At 42.4% G+C, this 18838-nt stretch overlaps 1 long non-coding RNA gene across 1 annotated transcript; it reads left to right on the top strand.

Annotated features, from left to right (window-relative positions):
- The first annotated feature begins 3651 nt into the window (after window positions 1-3651).
- On the top strand, window positions 3652-18554 carry LOC116536703. The gene is made up of 3 exons (XR_004262764.1): window positions 3652-3810; window positions 11723-11727; window positions 18542-18554. It is a non-coding gene; the product is annotated as an uncharacterized LOC116536703 (long non-coding RNA).
- The last annotated feature ends 284 nt before the right edge of the window (window positions 18555-18838 follow it).

The raw sequence follows: 18838 nt of genomic DNA, 5'->3' as shown, positions 1-18838 counted from the left end.
CAGCTTCCTGAGTAGCTGGGATTACAGGTGTGTGCCAAGACACCTAGCTAATTTTTTGTATTTTTAGTAGAGATAGGGTTTCATCATGTTGCCCAGGCTGGTCTTGAACTCCTGAGCTTAGGCAATCCGCCTGCCTCGGCCTCCCAGAATGCTGGGATTACAGGCGTGAGCCACCACGCTTGGCCTAGAGCTGTCTTTTTTTTTTTTTTTTTTTTGAGATGGACTCTCCCTCTGTCACCCAGGCTGGAGTACAGTGGCTGTCTCTTGGCTCACTGCAACTCCGCCTCCCTGGTTCAAGCAATTCTCCTGCCTCAGCTTCTGGAGTAGCTGGTACTACAGGCGCAAGCCACCACGCCTGGCTAATTATTGTATTTTTAGTAGAGACAGGATTTCACCATGTTGGCTAGGATGGTCTTCATCTCTTGACCTCGAGATCTGCCTGCCCTGGCCTCCCAAAGTGCTGAGATTATAGGCGTAGAGCTTTTTTTTTGAGATGTCTAGGCTGGAGTGCAGTGGGACGATCTTGGCTCACTGCAACCTCTGCCTCCCAGCTTCAAGCAATTCTCCTGCCTCTGTCTTCTGGGTAGCTGGGATTACAGACCAAGCCCAGCTAATTTTTGTATGTTTAGTAGAGACGGGGTTTCACCATGTTGGTCAGGCTGGACTTGAACTACTGACCTCGTGATCTACCCGCCTCTACCTCCCAAAGTGTTGGAATTACAGGCGTGAGCCCCAGGACCCGGCCTAGAGCTTACTTTTATACCACCATTCCTCAGTATCCATGAGGAATTGATTCCAGGACTCACACAGATACCAAAACCTATGGATGCTTAAGTCCTTATATAAAATGCTGTAGTAGTTGCATATAACCTACATACATCCTCTTGTGTACTTCAAATCATCTTTAGATTACTTATAATACAATGCAAATACAATGTAAATGGTTTTTATATAGTAGTTAAAAAATTGGGGGTTTTTAATGTTGTATTCTTATTTTTTATTGTTTTTTTCCATATATATATATATATTTTTTTTTTTAATTACATTTTAGGTTCTGGAGTACATGTGCTGATCACGCAGGATTGTTGCATAGGTACACACATGGCAATGTGGTTTGAGAGTTTTTAGCATAAAGGGCTGTTGAATTTTGTCGAAGACCTTCTCTGCGTCTATTGAGATAATCATGTGGTTTTTGTCTTTGGTTCTGTTTATGTGGTGGATTACGTTTATAGACTTGTGTATGTTGAACCAGCCTTGCATCCCCGGGATGAAGCCTGCTTGATCATGATGGATAAGCTTTTTGATGTGCTGTTGCAGTCGGTTTGCCAGTATTTTATTGAAGATTTTTGCATCAACATTCATCATGGATATTGGCCTGAAGTTTTCTTTTTTTGTTGAGTCTATGCTGGGTTTTGGTATCAGGATAATGTTGGTCTCATAAAATGATTTGGGAAGGATTCCGTCTTTTTGTATTGTTTGGAATAGTTTCAGAAGGATTGGTACCAGCTCCTCTTTGTACATCTGGTAGAATTCAGCTGTGAACCCATCTGGACCTGGACTTTTTTTGGTTGGTAGGTTATTAACTGCTGCCTCAACTTCAGCCCTTGTTATTGGTCTGTTCAAGGTTTCAACTTCTTCCTGGTTTAGGCTTGGGAGGGTGCAAGTGTCCAGGAATTTATCCATTCCTTCCAGGTTTACTGGTTTATGTGCATAGAGTTGTTTGTAGTAATCTCGGATTGTAGTTTGTATTTCCAAGGAATCGGTGGTGATCTCTCCTTTATCGTTTTTTTTATTGCATCTATTTGATTCTTCTCTATTTTCTTTTTTATTAATCTGGCTAGCGGTCTGTCTGTTTTGTTGATCTTTTCAAAAAACCAGCTCCTCGATTTACTGACTTTTTGAAGAATTTTTGTGTCTCTGTCTCCTTCAGTTCTGCTCTCATCTTAGTTATTTCTTGCCTTCTGCTAGCTTTTGAGTTTTTTTGATCTTGCTCCTCTAGCTCTTTCAATTTTGACAATAGGGTGTCGATTTTAGATCTTTCCTTGCTTCTCTAGTGGGCATTTATTGCTATAAATTTCCCTCTAGACACTGCTTTAAATGTGTCCTGGAGATTCTGGTGTGTTGTGTCTTCATTCTCGTTGGTTTCAAAGAACATCTTTATTTCTGCCTTCATTTCATTGTCTATCCAGTCGACATTCAAGAGCCAGTTGTTCAGTTTCCATGAAGTTGTGCGGTTCTGAGTTAGTTTCTTAATTCTGAGTTCTAATTTGATTGCGCTGTGGTCTGAGAGACTGTTGTGATTTCCATTCTTTTGCATTTGCTGAGGAGTGATTTACTTCCAATTATGTGGTCGATTTTAGAGTAGGTGCCATGTGGTGCTCAGAAGAATGTATATTCTGTGGATTTGGGGTGGACATTTCTGTAGATGTCTATTAGGTCCACTTGGTCCAGATCTGAGTTCAAGTCCTGGATATCCCTGTTAATTTTCTGTCTTGTTGATCTGTCTAATAGTGACAGTGGAGTGTTAAAGTCTCCCACTATTACTGTATGGGAGTCTAAGTCTCTTTGTAGGTCATTAATAACTTGCTTTATATACCTGGGTGCTCCTTTATTGGGTGTATATATATTTAGGATCATTAGTTCTTCTTGATGGCATTGATCCTTTTACCATTATGTAATGCCCTTCTTTGTCTCTTTTGATCTTTGTTGGTTTAAAGTCCATTTTATCAGAGACTAGGATTCCAACTCCTGCTTTTTTTTGCTTTCCATTTGCCTGACAAATCTTCCTCCATCCCTTTATTTTTAGCTTATGTGTGTCCTTGCACGTGAGATGGGTTTCCTGTATATAGCACACTGATGGGTTTTGACTTTTTATCCAGTTTGCCAGTCTGTGTCTTTTGGTTAGGGCATTTAGTCCATTTACATTTAAGGTTAATATTGTCATGTGTGAATTTGATCCTGCCATTTTGATGCTAGCTGGATGTTATGCCCGTTAGTTGACACATTTTCTTCATTGCGTCAAGGTCTTTACCATTTGGTACATTTTTGGAGTGGCTGGTACTGGTTGTTCCTTTCCTTGTTTAGTGCTTCTTTCAAGAGCTCTTATAAGGCAGGCCTGGTGGTGAGAAAATCTCTCAGTGATTGCTTGTCCATAAAGGATTTTCTTTCTCCTTTGCTTATGAAGCTTAGATTGGCTGGATATCAAATTCTAGCTTGGAAGTTCTTTTCTTTAAGGATGTTGAATATTGGTCCCCACTCTCTTCTGGCTTGTAGGGTTTCTGCTGAGAGATCTGCTGTGAGTCTGATTGGCTTCCCTTTGTGGGTAACCCGACCTTTCTCTCTGGCTGCCCTTAGCATTTTTTCCTTCATTTCACCCCTGGTGAATCTGACGATTATGTGCCTTGTGGTTCCTTTTCTTGAGGAATATCTTTGTGGTGTTCTCTGTATTTCCTGGAATTGAATGTTAGCCTGCCTTACTAGGTTGGGGAAGTTCTCCTGGATAATATCCTGAAGAGTGTTTTCCGGCTTGGATTCATTCTCTCCCTCACATTCAGGTACACCTATCAAACGTAGATTAGGTCTTTACACATAATCCCATATTTCTTGGAGGCTTCGTTCATTTCTTTTCACTCTTTTTTCTCTATTCTTGCTTTCTCATTTTATTTCATTGAGTTGATCTTCAATCTCTGATATCCTTTCTTCTGCTTGGTCGATTCAGCTATCGAAGCTTGTGTACACTTCATGAAATTCTCATGGTGTGTTTTTCAGCTCCATCAAGTCGTTTATATTCTTCTCTAAGCTGTTTTTCTAGTTAGTATCTCATCTAACCTTTTTTCTAGGTTCTCAGTTTCTTTGCATTGGGTTAGCATATGTTCTTTTAGCTCTGAGAAGTTTGTCATTACTTCTGAAGCCTGTTTCTGTCAATTCATCAGATTCATTCTCCATCCATCTTTGATCCCTAGCTGGTGAGGAGTTGTGATCCCTTGGAGGAGGAGAGGCATTCTGGTTGTTGGTGTTTTCATCCTTTTTGCACTGGTTTCTTCCCATCTTAGTGGCTTTATCTACCTGTGGTCTTTGTAGTTGGTGACTTTCGGATGAGGTCTCTGAGTGGACATCCTTTTTGTTGATGTTGAAACTATTTCTTTCTGCCTCTTAGTTTTCCTTCTAACAGTCAGACCCCTCTGCTGCAGGACTGCTGAAGGTCCACTCCAGACCCCACTCGCCTAGGGATCACCCGCGGGGGCTGCAGAACAGCAAGGGTTGCTGCCAGTTTCTTCCTCTGCTATCCTCGTCCCAGAAGGGTACCTGCCAGATGTCCGCCTGAGCTCTCCTTTATGAGGTGTCTCTTAGGGTATAGGGTGGTCGGGGAGTTGCTTGAGGAGACAGTCTGTCCCTTATAGAAGCTCAAGTGCTGTGCTGGGAGCTCCGTTCTCCATGCAGAGCTACTGGGCAGGTACCTTTAAGTCTGCTGCAGCTGAACTCATAACTGCCTCTTTTCCCAGGTGCTCTGTCCTAAGAAGGTTGGCTTTATTTATAAGTTCCTGTCATGCTGCTGCCTTTTTTTCATAGATGCCCTGCCTTTCACGGAGTAGTCTAGTCACAGTCTGCCAGCAGAGGTGTTGCTGAGCTGCCACAGGCTCTGCCCAGCCTCTGTGTGAACTGCCTTGGTAGTGGTGGACTGCTTTGGTAGTGGGGGATGCCCTGTCCCTCACTGTACTGGACTGTCCTGGGTCCAGCTGCGCTTGCTGTGAAACTCTCAATCCAGAGTGTTTCAGATTGCTTGTTTTGTGGGGGAGGTACCCACCAAACCAGATCGCCTGGCTCCCTGTCTCAGCCCCCTCCCTTTCAGTTGGATGGGTGGCTCTGTCTCCCAGGTGTTCCAGGCGGCAGTCAAAACGGCCACCCAGACTTATGTGAGTTTCCGTGTGCCTAATCAGCACCGGCTGAAACTACTGCACTAAAAACTGGTGGCGCTTTTCAGCCTGGGAATCTCCTGGTCTCTGGGCAGTGAAAACTTGTTTGGAAATGTGGTGTTCACTCACCCTCTGTGCTGTTCTTGCTGGGAACTGCACTACGGAGCTGTTCCTATTCAGCCAACTTGGATCCTCCCCTTTCCAAATATTTTTAATCCTCGTTCGGTTGAATCCATATATAGATGAAATCTCGGATGTGAAACCCATGGATATGGATATGGATATGGATATGGATATGGAGGACCAGCTGTACTGTATATGCATTCATCATTTATATATCCTCTCTTCTGAGTTGCTGGTTAATATCTCTTATTCATTTTTTTTTAGTTTTTTAAATTAATAACCTATAGGAACTGTTACAATAGTGGGATTTTAATCTTTTGTCTATTGTGTGTGTTAAACATATTTTTTCCTAATCTGTTGTTCTTGTTTTTCAATTTTATTTTTAGTCTTTTTGCAATATGTAAATGTAAAATTATGTTGCTTAATCTGTACATCTTTTTTCTTTGCAGCTTCTGGATTTTTGATTTCCAACACCAAGATTTAAATAAACACATTCTTTTTATTTACTTCCAGTTTTTTTTTTTTTTTTTGGACAGTTTTACTCTTTCACCTACGCTAGAGTGCAGTGGCACAATCTTCACTCACTGCAACCTCCACCTCCCAGCTTCAAGCGATTCTCCTGCCTGGCTGTGGCTCATGCCTGTTCATATTGTTCAGGCTGGCCTTGAACTTCTGACCTCAAGTGATCTACCTGCCTCGGCCTCTCAAAGTGCTGGGATTATAGGTGTGAGTCACCATGCCCAGTCTACTTCCAGTATTTTATAGTTTTGGTTTTTATGTTTACATTTTTTCCCCTCAAGAAGAAACTTTTTATTGTGGAAAATTGCAAACACACAAAAGTAGAAAAAACAGTATAACTACTTCCCATATATATCCATTACCTAACCAACAACTATCAACTCACTGCCTGTCTTGTTTTGTCTGTACCTCACTTCCCTGCCCCACTCCTACATTAATTCGAAGCAAATCCCAGGCATATTATTTCATTTGTAAATGTTTTAATATGTTTCTCCAAAAGATAAGGATGCTTTAATAAATAACAATATACCATTATTGTACCTAAAAAATGCCTAAAATGCCTTTTTGTTACATACAGAATCCACATATCTATATCATTCTACTTTTTAACTTTATAGTTTTGTTTCTTTGCTATTTTTTTCCTTACTCAAAAAAAAAAAAAAAAAAAAAAAAGGAAAGAAAATGTCAGAGCTACAGTGCCGCATCTCTGCTCCTTCTCTCCCTCCATATGATTTTACAGAGCAAAAAGTGAAGGGCTTCCCTCACCAATCCATTGCTTTTCTCAGAGGTTAATTAGTACTGATAATGTAAGTTTCTTTTCAGATCTTATACTCGACATTTACACACATACACATTTTTGCCAAAATCGGAGGCAGTGTTTAAGATGGTCTTTGGCAAAACAGAGGCCATAAACCACCATCTTAAAGTTGGTAGTTTACACACACACATAAGCAATGTACTCTTTGATTTTTTTTATTTTTATTTTTTGTTATTTATTTATTTATTGAGACAGAGTCTTGCTCTGTTGCCCAGGCTGGAGTGCAGTGGCAATCTTGGCTCACTGCAACCTCCGCCTCCCAGGTTCAAGTGATTCTCCTGCCTCAGCCTTCCAAGTAGCTGGGACTACAGGTGCCCACCACCACACCTCGCAAATTTTTTGTATTTTTAGTAGGGACAGGGTTTCACCATGTTGGCCAAGCTGGTTTTGAACTTCTGACCTGAAGTGATCCACCGCCTTGGCCGCCCAAAGTGCTGGAATTACAGGCATGGGCCACTGCACCTGGCTGTTTTATTTATTTTTTAAAGACAATGTATTGCTGTGTCACCCCAACTGGAATGTAGTGGGTTTGATTATGGTTGAATGCAATCTTGACCCCCCCAGGCTCAAGCAATCCTCTCACTTCAGCCTTTCACCATGCTCGGCAACATTTTTTTCTTTTTTCTTTTTTTGTAGAGACAGAGTCTAATTATGTTGCCTAGGTTGGTCTTGGACTCCTGGGCTCAAGTGATCTTCCTGTCTCAGCCTCCCAAACTACTGGGATTATAGGCATGAACCACTGTGCCCAGCCCTATACTTTTCTTTACAAAGGACTCATATTCTTCGTGGTGACTTCTTAGTATTTTCTGGGTTTTGCAGCTACTGTGAATGAAATCTCTTTTTCATCCTTTCCTCCCTCCATCCCTTCCTTCCTTCCTTTCTTTGGCTAACACAAGCTAAACCTTAACTAATACAAACTACTTGTTCATTTCTTATTCTGATTCAGTGACAGAAATGTCAGCCCACAGAACTGGAAGTTTTGGCCAAGGACCTTGGTAGGTATGAAGCTGGAAAACAAAAGCCACTCATCCACTGGTGCTAATATGCCAATTCATTTGTTAATACTTATAATAAAATATGGCCCAGACAGAAACTCCAGGTTTAGAAAAAATGTTCCCGATTAATTAAAAATATATATAAATTATGATTTTGGACATTGGAATAAAGTGTTAAGGTCTGTGTATTAGTCCATTCTCATGCTGCTAATAAAGACATACCCGAGACTGGGTAATTTATAACTACAAGAGGTTTAATTGACTTCTGCAGGGTCCGGGAGGCCTCAGAAAATTTACAATCATGGCAGATGGGGAAGCAAACACATCCTTTTCACATGGCAGCATAAGAGAGAAGAATGAGCCTAAGGGGAAAAGCCCCTTATAAAACCATCAGATCTTGTGAGACCTCACTCACTATCATGAGAACAGCAGCATGCAGGTAACCCCCCTGCCCCGTGATTCAATTGCCTCCCACCAGGTCCCTCTCACAACACATGGGGATAATGATTTGAATGGGGACATATCATTCCACCCCAGCTCCTCCCAAATCTCATGTTCTCATATTCCAAAACACAATCATGCCCTTCCAACAGTCCCCCAAAGTCTTAACTCATTCCAGCATTAACTCAAAATTCCAAGTCCAAAGCCTCATCTGAGACAAGGCAAGTCCCTTCCACCTATGAGCCTAAAAATCAAAAGCAAGTTAGTTACTTCCTAGATACAATGGGGGTATATTAGGTAAATACACCTGTTCCTGATGGGAGAAGTTGGCCAAAACAAAGGGGCTACAGACCCCACGCAAGTCGAAATCCAGTGGGGTGGTCAAATTTTAAAGCACTGAAATGATCTCCTTTGACTCCATGTCACACATCCAGGTCATGCTGATGCAAGATGTGGGCTCCCACAGCCTTGGGCAGCTCCGCCCCGTGACTTTGCAGGCTACAGCTCTCCTACTGGCTGCTTTTATGGGCTGCCATTGAGTGTCTGAAGCTTTTCCAGGTGCACAGTGCAAGTTGTCAGTGGATCTACCATTCTGGGGTCTGAAGGATGATAGCCCTCTTCTCACAGCTCCACCAGGCAGTGTCCCAGTGGGGACTCTGTGTAGGGGCTGTGACCCCACCTTTCCCTTCTGTGCTGCCCCATCATAGGTTCTCATGAGGACTTCACTCCTGCAGCAGACTTCTGCCTGGACATCCAGACATTTCCATATATCCTGTGAAATCTAGGCAGAGGTTCCCAACCTCAGTTCTCATCTTCTGCACACCTGCAGGACCAACACCACATGCAAGCTGCCAAGGCTTGGATCTTGTACTCTCTGAAGCAATAGCCAGAGCTGTACCTTGGCCCCTTTTAGCCATGGCTGGAGCTGAAGCAGCTGGGACGCAAGGCACCATGTCCTGAGGCTGCATAGAGCAGGGGGACCCTGGGCCCAGACTAGGAAACCATTTTCCCCTCCTAGGCCTTGGGCCTGTGATGGGAGGGGCTGCCTTGAAGATCTCTGACAGGACCTAGAGATATTTTCCCCATTGTCCTGGCAATTAACATTTGGCTCCTTATTATTTATGCAAATTTTTGCAGCCTGCTTGAATTTCTCCTCAGAAAATGTGTTTTTGTTTTCTATCACATCATCAGGCTGCAAATTTTCCAAACTTTTATGCTTTGCTTCCCGTTCAAACCTAAGTTCCAATTCCAAATAATTTCTCTCAAGTTCAAAGTTCCACAGATCTCTAGGGCAGGGGCAAAATACTGCCAGCCTCTTTGTTGAAGCGTAACAAAAGTCACCTTTGTTCCAGTTCACAATAAGTTCCTCATCTCCACCTGAGACCACCTCAACCTGGACTTCATTGTCCCTCTCACTATCAGCATTTTGGTCAAAGCCATTCAACAAGTCTCTAAGAAGTTCCAAACTTTCCTACGTCTCCCTGTCTTCTGAGCCCTCCAAGTCTCTAGGAAGTTCAGATTTCCCACATTTTCCTGTCTTCTCCTGAGCCCTCCAAACTGTTCCAACCTCTGCCCATTACTCAGGTCCAAAGTCGCTTCCACATTTTCGGGTATTCTTATAGCAGCACCCCAGTCTACCAGTAACAATGTACTGTATTTGTCCTGTTATAAGTAAAATTTCGATGCTGCAAAAGAAATAACACTCGAAGATATGTCCTCTCAGCAAGGCAATTTACTTCTATAGAAGGGTGCAGGGCTCACGGACAGAGCAATTATGGCCACCACATGCTTGGACAAAGGGGGGAAGGGGTACTTATTCCTGACTGGGTTCATCCCTACTGCTGTATCGTCCCCTATTGGCTAGGGTTAGACTGCACAAACTAGACTAATCCTGACTGGCTATTTTAAAAAGAGCAGGGGTCTGAGCTGGAGTGGCAGGGTGGGTGTTTTGGCAGAAAGGACAGTTACGGGTGTGTCGGAGCGGGTAGCCAGGGGTGATCAGGTGACCAGAATGAGTCAGGATGGAGCTGGGGTGGGGGAGGTGGGGACAGATGTGAACTACTGATGAACTGGTGGAGAAGGTTGTTTACTGGAATTACAAGGAAGTTAAACTTTAAAATAGATATTTAAAGAATAAGAGAGCAGAACATACTGACATACTGATTATTTGAAGAGAAACTTGGGGTTCATTATAATTGTCTGTTCTCACACTGCGAATAAAGACACATCTGGCCAGGCGCAGTGGCTCACACCTATAATCCCAGCATTTTGGGAGACCAAGGGAGGCGGATCACCTGAGATCAGGAGTTCAAGACCAGCCTGACCAATAAGGAGAAACCCTGTCTCTACTGAAAATACAAAAAATTAGCCAGATGTGGTGGCGTATACCTGTAATCCCAGCTACTCAGAAGGCTGAGGCAGGAGAAGCACTTGAACCTGGGAGGCGGAGGTTGTGCTGAGCAGAGATGGTGACATTGTACTCCAGCCTGGGCAACAAGAGCAAAACTCCATCTCAAAAAAAACCCAAAAAACAAAAAAGACATAGCTGAGACTGGGTTTATAAAGAAAAGAGGTTTAATTAACTCACAGTTCAGCAGGGCTGGAGAGGCTTCAGGAAACTTACAATCATAGTGGAAGGGAAAGCAAATACAACCTTCCTCACATGGCAGCAGGAGAGAGCAGAATGAGCAACAGAGGGGAAAGCCCCTTACAAAACTATCAAATCTTGTGAGACCTCACTCGCTATCATGAGAATAGCAGCATGGGGGTAACTGCCCCCCTGATTTAATTATCTCCCATGGGGTCCCTCCCATGATAGGTGGAGATTATGTAAAATACAATTCAAGATGAGATTTGGGTGAGGACACAGCCAAGCCATATTAGTATGTGCTTATATATGTATTTTCTTTTTCAGTACTTATTATTTGTGCTTATATATTTTTATTTAAATTTTATATCCTCAAAATGATTTATTTATACAATTTAATAGGAAGATTTTTTATGAGCTGAATGTTTGTGTCCCCCCAAAATTCATATGTTGAAATAAATCCTAGCCCCCAAGGTGACGGCATTAGGAAGTAGTGCACTTATAAGAGAGGCCTGGTCTTGCGGTAAAACAAAGAGAGCAAAATTAAAAAAAAAAAAAAAAAAAAAGAGAGAGACAGGCCTGCGAGATACCTCTCATCCATTCTACCACGTAAAGACACAGCAGGAAGACAGCCATCTGTAAATCAGAATGCATATTCCCACTAGACACCAAATCTGCTGGTACCTTGATCTTGGACTTCCCAGCTTTTGGAACTGTAAGAAATATATTTCGGTTATTTATAAGCTACCCAGTCTACACTATTTTGTTACGGCAGCCCCAACAGACTAGGATAAGGTTTTTATGTGAAGCTATTTATAATGTAATCAGAAATTGCTGCATAGCAAGATATAGCTCTGCATCTAGTGGCACTTACATTACAAACTCATTGAGCGAATAGGATCTGAGAACCAAGTCCCTCTTTATCTCCTGTAATATCCAACACAGTGCCTTGCACTTGGTAGGTATTCACAAATATGTGCTCAATTTATGAAAGAAAGGCAATTTTCACAAAGAAAATGGCTTTTTAAAGGAGACTGCTTTCTGTAGGGTTTTCTGATCTAGAGTTTGGTTGAGATCTTATTTCCCCAACTAGTTTTCATAGGAATATGAGTGAAATAAACATGTCATTAGTACCCTCTTTCTTACCACTTAAGTGACTTAGGTTTAAAAAAAAAGAAAAGGGCCAGGGATGGTGGCTCACTCCTGTAATCCCAGTAATCCCAGCACTTTGGGAGGCTGAGGCGTGTGGATGACCTGAGGTCAGGAGTTCAAGACCAGTGTCGCCAACATGGTGAAACCCCGTTTCTAATAAAAATACAAAAATTAGGCTGGGTGCAGTGGCTCACACCCGTAATCCTAGCACTTTGGGAGGCTGAGGCGGGCAGATCATGAGGTCAGGAGTTCGAGACCAGCCTGACCAATATGGTGAAACCCTATCTCTACTAAAAATACAAAAATTGGCTGGGTGTGGTGGCACATGCCTGTAATCTCAGCTACGCAAAAGGATGAGGCAGGAGAAATCGCTTGAATGTGGGAGGTGGAGGTTGCAGTGAGCAGAGATCATGCCACTTCTTTCCAGCCTGGGCACAGAGCGAGCCTCCATCTCAAAACAACAACAACAACAACAAACTTAGCCTTAGCTTCCTCATCTGTAAAATGGGAGTATTTCTATGGTCTCACTCAGCTGTATTTAAAGCCAAAGTAATGTTTTATGGCAAAATCATATATCAAATGTTGACAAAGATGAGGTCTCCAGGATTGAAAAGCTGTTTACAGTTTCCACATCTAAATATGCACATACTATTTTAGTATTCAGATGGAAGCTAGCCACCAAAGTAACTTCCTAGGCAAAGTGGTGAGATCTAGTACCGGAGGGCCTTCCTTCCTTCAATTTTTCCGTATTTTTCTTTTTTTTTTTTTTTTTTTTTTTTTGAGACGGAGTTTCACTCATGTTACCCAGGCTGGAGTGCAATGGCGCGATCTCGGCTCACCGCAACCTCCGCCTCCTGGGTTCAGGCAATTCTCCTGCCCCAGCCTCCTGAGTCGCTGGGATTACAGGCACGCGCCACCATGCCCAGCTAATTTTTTGTATTTTTAGTAGAGACGGGGTTTCACCATGTTGACCAGGATGGTCTCGATCTCTTGACCTCGTGATCCACCCGCCTCGGCCTCCCAAAGTGCTGGGATTACAGGCTTGAGCCACCGCGCCCGGCAATTTTTCCGTATTTTTCTATCAAAGTTATATGTGTATGTAGTTTAAACAGTTAACTATTTCATAATAAAACTACAAAACTACAAGTTTTGTTATGAAAAACCACCTTCACCTTTTACATGGTTATTTTGGTACTTAACCTCTCTGTGTCTAGATCAGAGCTGTCTAATACAAATAGAATGCAAGCCACAAATATAATTAAAAATTTTCTAATAGCCACATCAAAAAGTAAAAGAAAATATGAACTCAATTTTGGCAATACTTTTTTTTTTTTTTTTTTGAGACGGAGTCTGGCTCTATCGCCAGGCAGTGGCATGATCTCCGCTCACTGCAACCTCTCCGTCGTGGGTTCAAGCAATTTGCCTGCCTCAGCATCGGAAGTAGCTGGGATTACAGGCGCCTGCCACCACGCCCAGCTAATTTTTGTATTTTTAGTAGAGACGGGGTTTCAACATTTTGGTCAGGCTGGTCTTGAACTCCTAATCTTATGATCTGCTCGCCTCAGCCTCCCAAAGTGCTGTTGTTACAGGCGTGAGCCACCGCACCCGGGTTCAAGGGATTCTCCTGCCTCAGCCTCCCAAGTAGCTGGGATTACAGGTGTCTGCCACCATGTCTGGGTAATTTCTTTGTATTTTTAGTAGAGACGATGTTTCACCATGTTTGCCAGGCTGGTCTCAGGTGATCCGCCCACCTTGGCTTCCCAAAGTGCTGAAATTACAGGCCTGAGTCACCGCGCCCAGTTTTTTTTTTTTTTTTTTTTGAGAGGGAGTCTCACTCTGTCACCAAGGCTGGAGTGCAGTGGCATGATCTCAGTTCACTGCAGCCTCTGCCCCCCCAGGGTTTAAGCAATTCTTCTGCCTCAGCCTCCCGAGTAGCTGGGATTGCAGGCATGCACCACCATGCCCAGCTAAGTTTTGTATTTTTAGTAGAGATGGGTTTTGCCATGTTGGCTAGGCTGGTCTCAAACTCCTGACCTCAGGTAATCCAGTTGCCTCGGCCTTCCAAAGTTCTGTGATTACAGGCGTGAGCCACTGCGCCTGGTCAGCAATACTTTTTTTTTTTTTTTTTTTGTTGAGACGGAGTGTTGCTCTGTCACCCAGGCTGGAGTGCAGTGGCACGATCTCAGCTCACTGCAACCTCCGCCTCCCGGGTTCAAGTGATTCTCCTGCCTCAGCCTCCTGAGCAGCTGGGACTACAGGTGCACAACACCACGCCCGGCTAATTTTTGTATTTTTAGTAGAGATGGGATTTCACCGTGTTAGCCAGGATGGTCTCGATCTCCTGACCTCGTGATCTGTACGCCTCAGCCTCCCAAAGTGCTGGGGTTACAGGTGTGGGCCACCACGCCCAGCCCAATACATTTTATAGAACTCAATTTACCAAAACCTTATCATTTCAGCATGTAATCAATATATGAAATCATTTAGATATTTTACATTTTTTGGTACCAAGTCTTTGAAATCTGCTGTGTATTTTACACTTAGAGCACATTTCAAGTTAGATGTTAAATTTTCATTGGCAATACTTGATCTGTATTTAGATTTCATAAAATTTACAATTGAAAAAGTAGATTCACATACCCAAGTTGTTCCAAATATTCTTAAATTTTTCCAATAACTGGATTGAATATCAATTTTTAAATTTAAATTAGGTTAAGTTAAATTAAGTTAGATTATATTTAAATAGAAAATTCAGTTCTTTATCCCATATTTCAAATGCTTAATAACCATAGATGGTTAGTGGTTACTGGTTGGACAGAGAAGCTCTAGATAACATGTTTGTATCACTATTTCTTTGGCTTTTTTTTTTTTTTTTGGTTTTTGGTTTTACTTTGTTTTTGTTTTTGAGCCGGAGTCTCACTCTGTCACCCAGGCTGGAGTGCAGCGATACAATCTCAGCTCACTGTAACCTCCGCCTCCTGGGTTCAAGCAATTCTCCTGCCTCTGCCTCCTGAGTAGCTGGGATTACAGACACCCGCCCCCATGTTTGGCTAATTTTTTAAATTTTTAGTAGAGACAAGGTTTCACCATGTTGGCCAGGCTGGTCTCGAACTCCTGACCTCAGGTAATCTGTCTGCCTCGGCCTCCTAAAGTGCTTGGATTACAGGCATGAGCCACCACATCTGGCCTATTTCTTTTTTATTGAAGTATAAACAATTGTCTTTCTTTTCTGTTTTTCTTTTTTTTTGAGAAGGAGTCTCACTCTGGAGCGCAGTGGCGCAATCTTGGTTCAGTGCAAACTCTGCCTCTCAGGTTCAAGCAATTCTGCCTAAGCCTCCTGAGTAGCTGGGATTACAGGCACCTGCAACCACACCCATCTAATTTTTGTATTTTTAGTAGAGACAGGTTTCACCATGTTGGCCAGGCTGGTCTTGAATTCCTGGCCTCAGGTGATCCACACACCTCAGCCTTGGAAAGTGCTGGGATTGAGGGGAGGGTCGGTGGGGTAAAAGAAAGTGCTGGGATTATAGGCATGAGCCACTCCACTTGGCCTAACAATTGTCTTTTTACCATGCAAGATGAGTAAGTTCAGAGAAGGAAATGAAATGCATGGGATTAGATCTCCCTCTTGGTGCTATAATCAAATTATTATGTTTAAATAACCTGATAATAATATATTTTAATAATATAAGAAAATAGGGGCTGGGCGTGGTGGCTCACACCTGTAATCCCAGCACTTTGGAAGGCCAAGGTGGGCAAATGACCTGAGGTTAGGAGTTCAAGACCAGCTTGCACAACAAAGTCAAACCCGGTCTCTACTAAAAATACAAAAATTAGCCAGACATGGTGGCATGTGCCTGTAATCCCAGCTACTTAGGAGGCCGAGGCAGAAGAATCACTTGAACCCTGAACTCGGCAGACAGAGGTTGCAGTGAGCTAAGATCATGCCATTGTACTCCAGCCTGAGCAACAAGAGCAAAACTCCGTATCAGAAAAAATAAAAATAAAAAAGAAAATAGGATTGGAAAATATTTTAATATTCAGCTTAATTTGATAACCAAATTTATGCAAAATGCTATGTAAGTATGCAGAACCAAAAGAGCTTAGAACGAGGCATAGCAGACTGTACTTTCCAAAGAAGGCCACACAATATCTACATCCCACCTACACTTCTCAGAACATGATCTTGACACTCTTCCCATCAAGAGGTGTGGTCTGTGTCCCATCCCCTAGAAACTGTAGGAGTTGGAGTTCCTTATTTGCTGTCTTTAAAACTTTGTTAGTGTTGGCCGGGCATGGTGGCTCACACCTGTAATCCCAACACTTTGGGAGGCCAAGGCAGGTGGATCACCTGAGGTCAGGAGTTTGAGACCAGCCTGGCTAACATAGTTTAACCCCATTTCTACTAAAAATACAAAAAATTAGCTGGGCGTGGTGGCGGGCACCTATAATCCCAGCTACTCAGGGAGTTGAGGCAGGAGAATCGCTTGAACCCGGTAGATGGAGGTTGCAGTGAGTGGAAACTGTGCCATTGCACTCCAGCCTGGGCAACAAGAGCAAGACTCAAAAAAAAAAAAAAAAAAAACCAACTTTGTTAGTGTCTAAAACATTCTGAGGCAAGAGAATAGGGCCTGGGGGCAGGGATTCTAAGGACTTCCTAGAACTAAATTAAATGGAAAAACCCCAACCTTCTAAGCCCAAGTAAATAACTTTGTAACTCTACTTCAGCTGTGGCAGGAAACATCCTCTTCATTTGCACAGGGTGTACACCAAGTAAATAACTTTGTGACCTCTCTTTAGCCTCTTCATCTGCATAGGGTTACACCAAGTAACCAGTGGAAACCTCTAGAGGATATTTAAACTTCAGAACATTCTGTAACTGGGCCCTTGAGCCCCTTGCTCAAGCGTGCTTTTGTTTTCAATAAATCTCTGCTTTTGTTGCTTCTTTCTTCCCTTGCTTTGTTTGTGCTTTTTGTCCAGTTCTTTGTTAAAGATGACAAGAACCTGGACACCCTCCAGCAGTAACACTTCCACCGTGAAAGTGGGCTTCTATGACCGTTTTTGACCAGTTAGAGCACTGGTCTGTGAGGCTTTCAAGGCTGAGTTATGAAAGGCGATACAGCTCCCGGCTGTTTTGCTGCAATAGCCTCTGTTGAAGCTGTTCATAGCTAGTAAACAGTCTGATTGCCCTGAGGCTGCCATACTGTGAGGAAGCCAAAGTAGTCCACTTGGAGAGTCTACAGTGCAAGATGCTGAGCTTATGGGAAGAGGCCGACTCTAATCAGTCCAGCTGCTCCAGCACCCTGCTCCCTGCCATTCCGGCACCTGCTACCATCTCACTGCAACCCAATAAAAGACCTTGAACTGGACTCCCAGATGAGCCCTTCCCAGATTCCTGACCCATAGAAATCATGGGCGATAATAAAATGATTATTGTCGTTCTAAGTCCCTAAGTGTGGGGTGATATGTTACGAAAACAATAGTAACTATATAGCACAAGGTGTTGTTTCTCTTTGATATTTTGGTATCCCTTCTTTGGAACTCAGTTTCTGTTCTCTCACCCAGGCTGTAGTGCAGTGATGTGATCATAGCCCACTGCAACCTTGAACTCAAGGGTCTCAACCTTGGGCTCAAGCGGTCTTCTTGCCTGAGCCTCCCGAACAGCTGGAACTACATGTGTGCACCACCATTCCCGGCTAATTTTTTAATTTTTAGTACAGACAGGGTCTTATTACGTTGTCCAGGCTGGCCTTGAACTCCTGGGCTCAAATGATCCTCCCACCTTGGCCTCCCAAAGTGCTGGGATTACATGTGTGAGTCCCTGCACCCAGCCTGGAACTCAGTTTCTTGATTTGAGTGATGTGTAAGGTCCCTTGCAGAGCAAACATTCTTTTATTACATCTTCTTTATGCCTCTGTTTAACACTTGTGCAGTAAGATTCTGCTAGCATCCAATCGAGTCTGGTTCAGTTTCAAAACAATTTCAGCAGCATGATTTTAAAATCCTATGTCATTATTATACTCTACATTTGCAATGCATTTTTAACTTTTCAAAACTTGTTTATATTCATTAGTTCATCTAATTCTCCCAACAGACCTATGAAGTAAGCAGGGTAGATATTAATGAATGAGGCATTGAAAAATAAGATTACATATAGACCAGATACTTGAATTACAGACGAAGGGAACTGGAGGGATCCTCAATGGAATTCCTTTTGAAAGATAAGGAAACTGAGAAATGGAGATTTTAAACGTCTGGTCCACATTCAAACAGGTAATCAAAAATTAAAATGAAAACTAAAGTCTTCTGGGTGGGCATGGTGGCTCAGACCGGTAATTGCAGCACTTTTGGAGGCTGAGGCAGGAGGATCACTTGAGCCCAGGAGTTCAAGATCAGCCTAGGCAACATAGTGAGACCTCATCTCTACAAAAAAACAAAAACGAACTAAAGTCTTCTGATCTTGGTTTAACTCATTAAAATCTCACTTAGTTTTGCTTTAGATTAATACCCTGATTATGTCCAAATTTATTCATCCTGAGACATGCTAAGTTGTATGGTACTTGACAGAAGCCTGCTGTTCTTATGTTAATCAAAAACTCTCTCTTTCTTATTCTTTATTTGCTGTCTTTAAAACTTTGTTAATGTCTAAAACATTCCACCAAAGTGTTTCATTTCAGTGTTAACTCAGACACAAGTGATGATAATTATGTTCCAAAGTTTAGAAAATTATGCACAAATTATCAATTAAGCAAATGCTTCAACAGTTACATGCCTCATCAAGAGAAATTATGCAAACTCTGGGAGAATGACAATTTTACACAAGATGTTTTTATTTATTACATTTTCTAAATTGTTGTGGATAATTTCCAATAACTTTATCAAAATATTACACCATTTACATTCCAGATGAAATTTTGAGATCAGAAATTTTTCTCAAATGTGGTATAAATATGAAACCCCTATGTCAATCTTCGGCATAGATGTGAAATATGAGAATTTTGTCAAACTCAATGTATCTTAAACTGTACTCATTATATTTCCTACAAATCGGCTTCCGACTCAGTGATCATGTTGAATAACACTATCATCAGGTGCCCACTCACCTAATTAGAAACTTTGTAATGAATTTCAGTATCTTCTTCTTCCTTGAACCCTCATTCTCCACCATTTATCTAATATGTCACCAAGTCCCACTGACTCTGTGAGAGAGCTCCTGAATCTGTCCTCGCCATTTCCATTCCAATTTAAGTTCATATTCAGGCAGGAGTAGAGCAATATGATAGCTGTAAGA

Source organism: Sapajus apella, unplaced genomic scaffold, assembly GCF_009761245.1.
Source record: "Sapajus apella isolate SASKATOON/1434 unplaced genomic scaffold, GSC_monkey_1.0 scaffold103, whole genome shotgun sequence".
NCBI lineage: Eukaryota > Metazoa > Chordata > Mammalia > Primates > Cebidae > Sapajus > Sapajus apella.
This window is presented reverse-complemented; position numbering and strand designations above follow the sequence as displayed.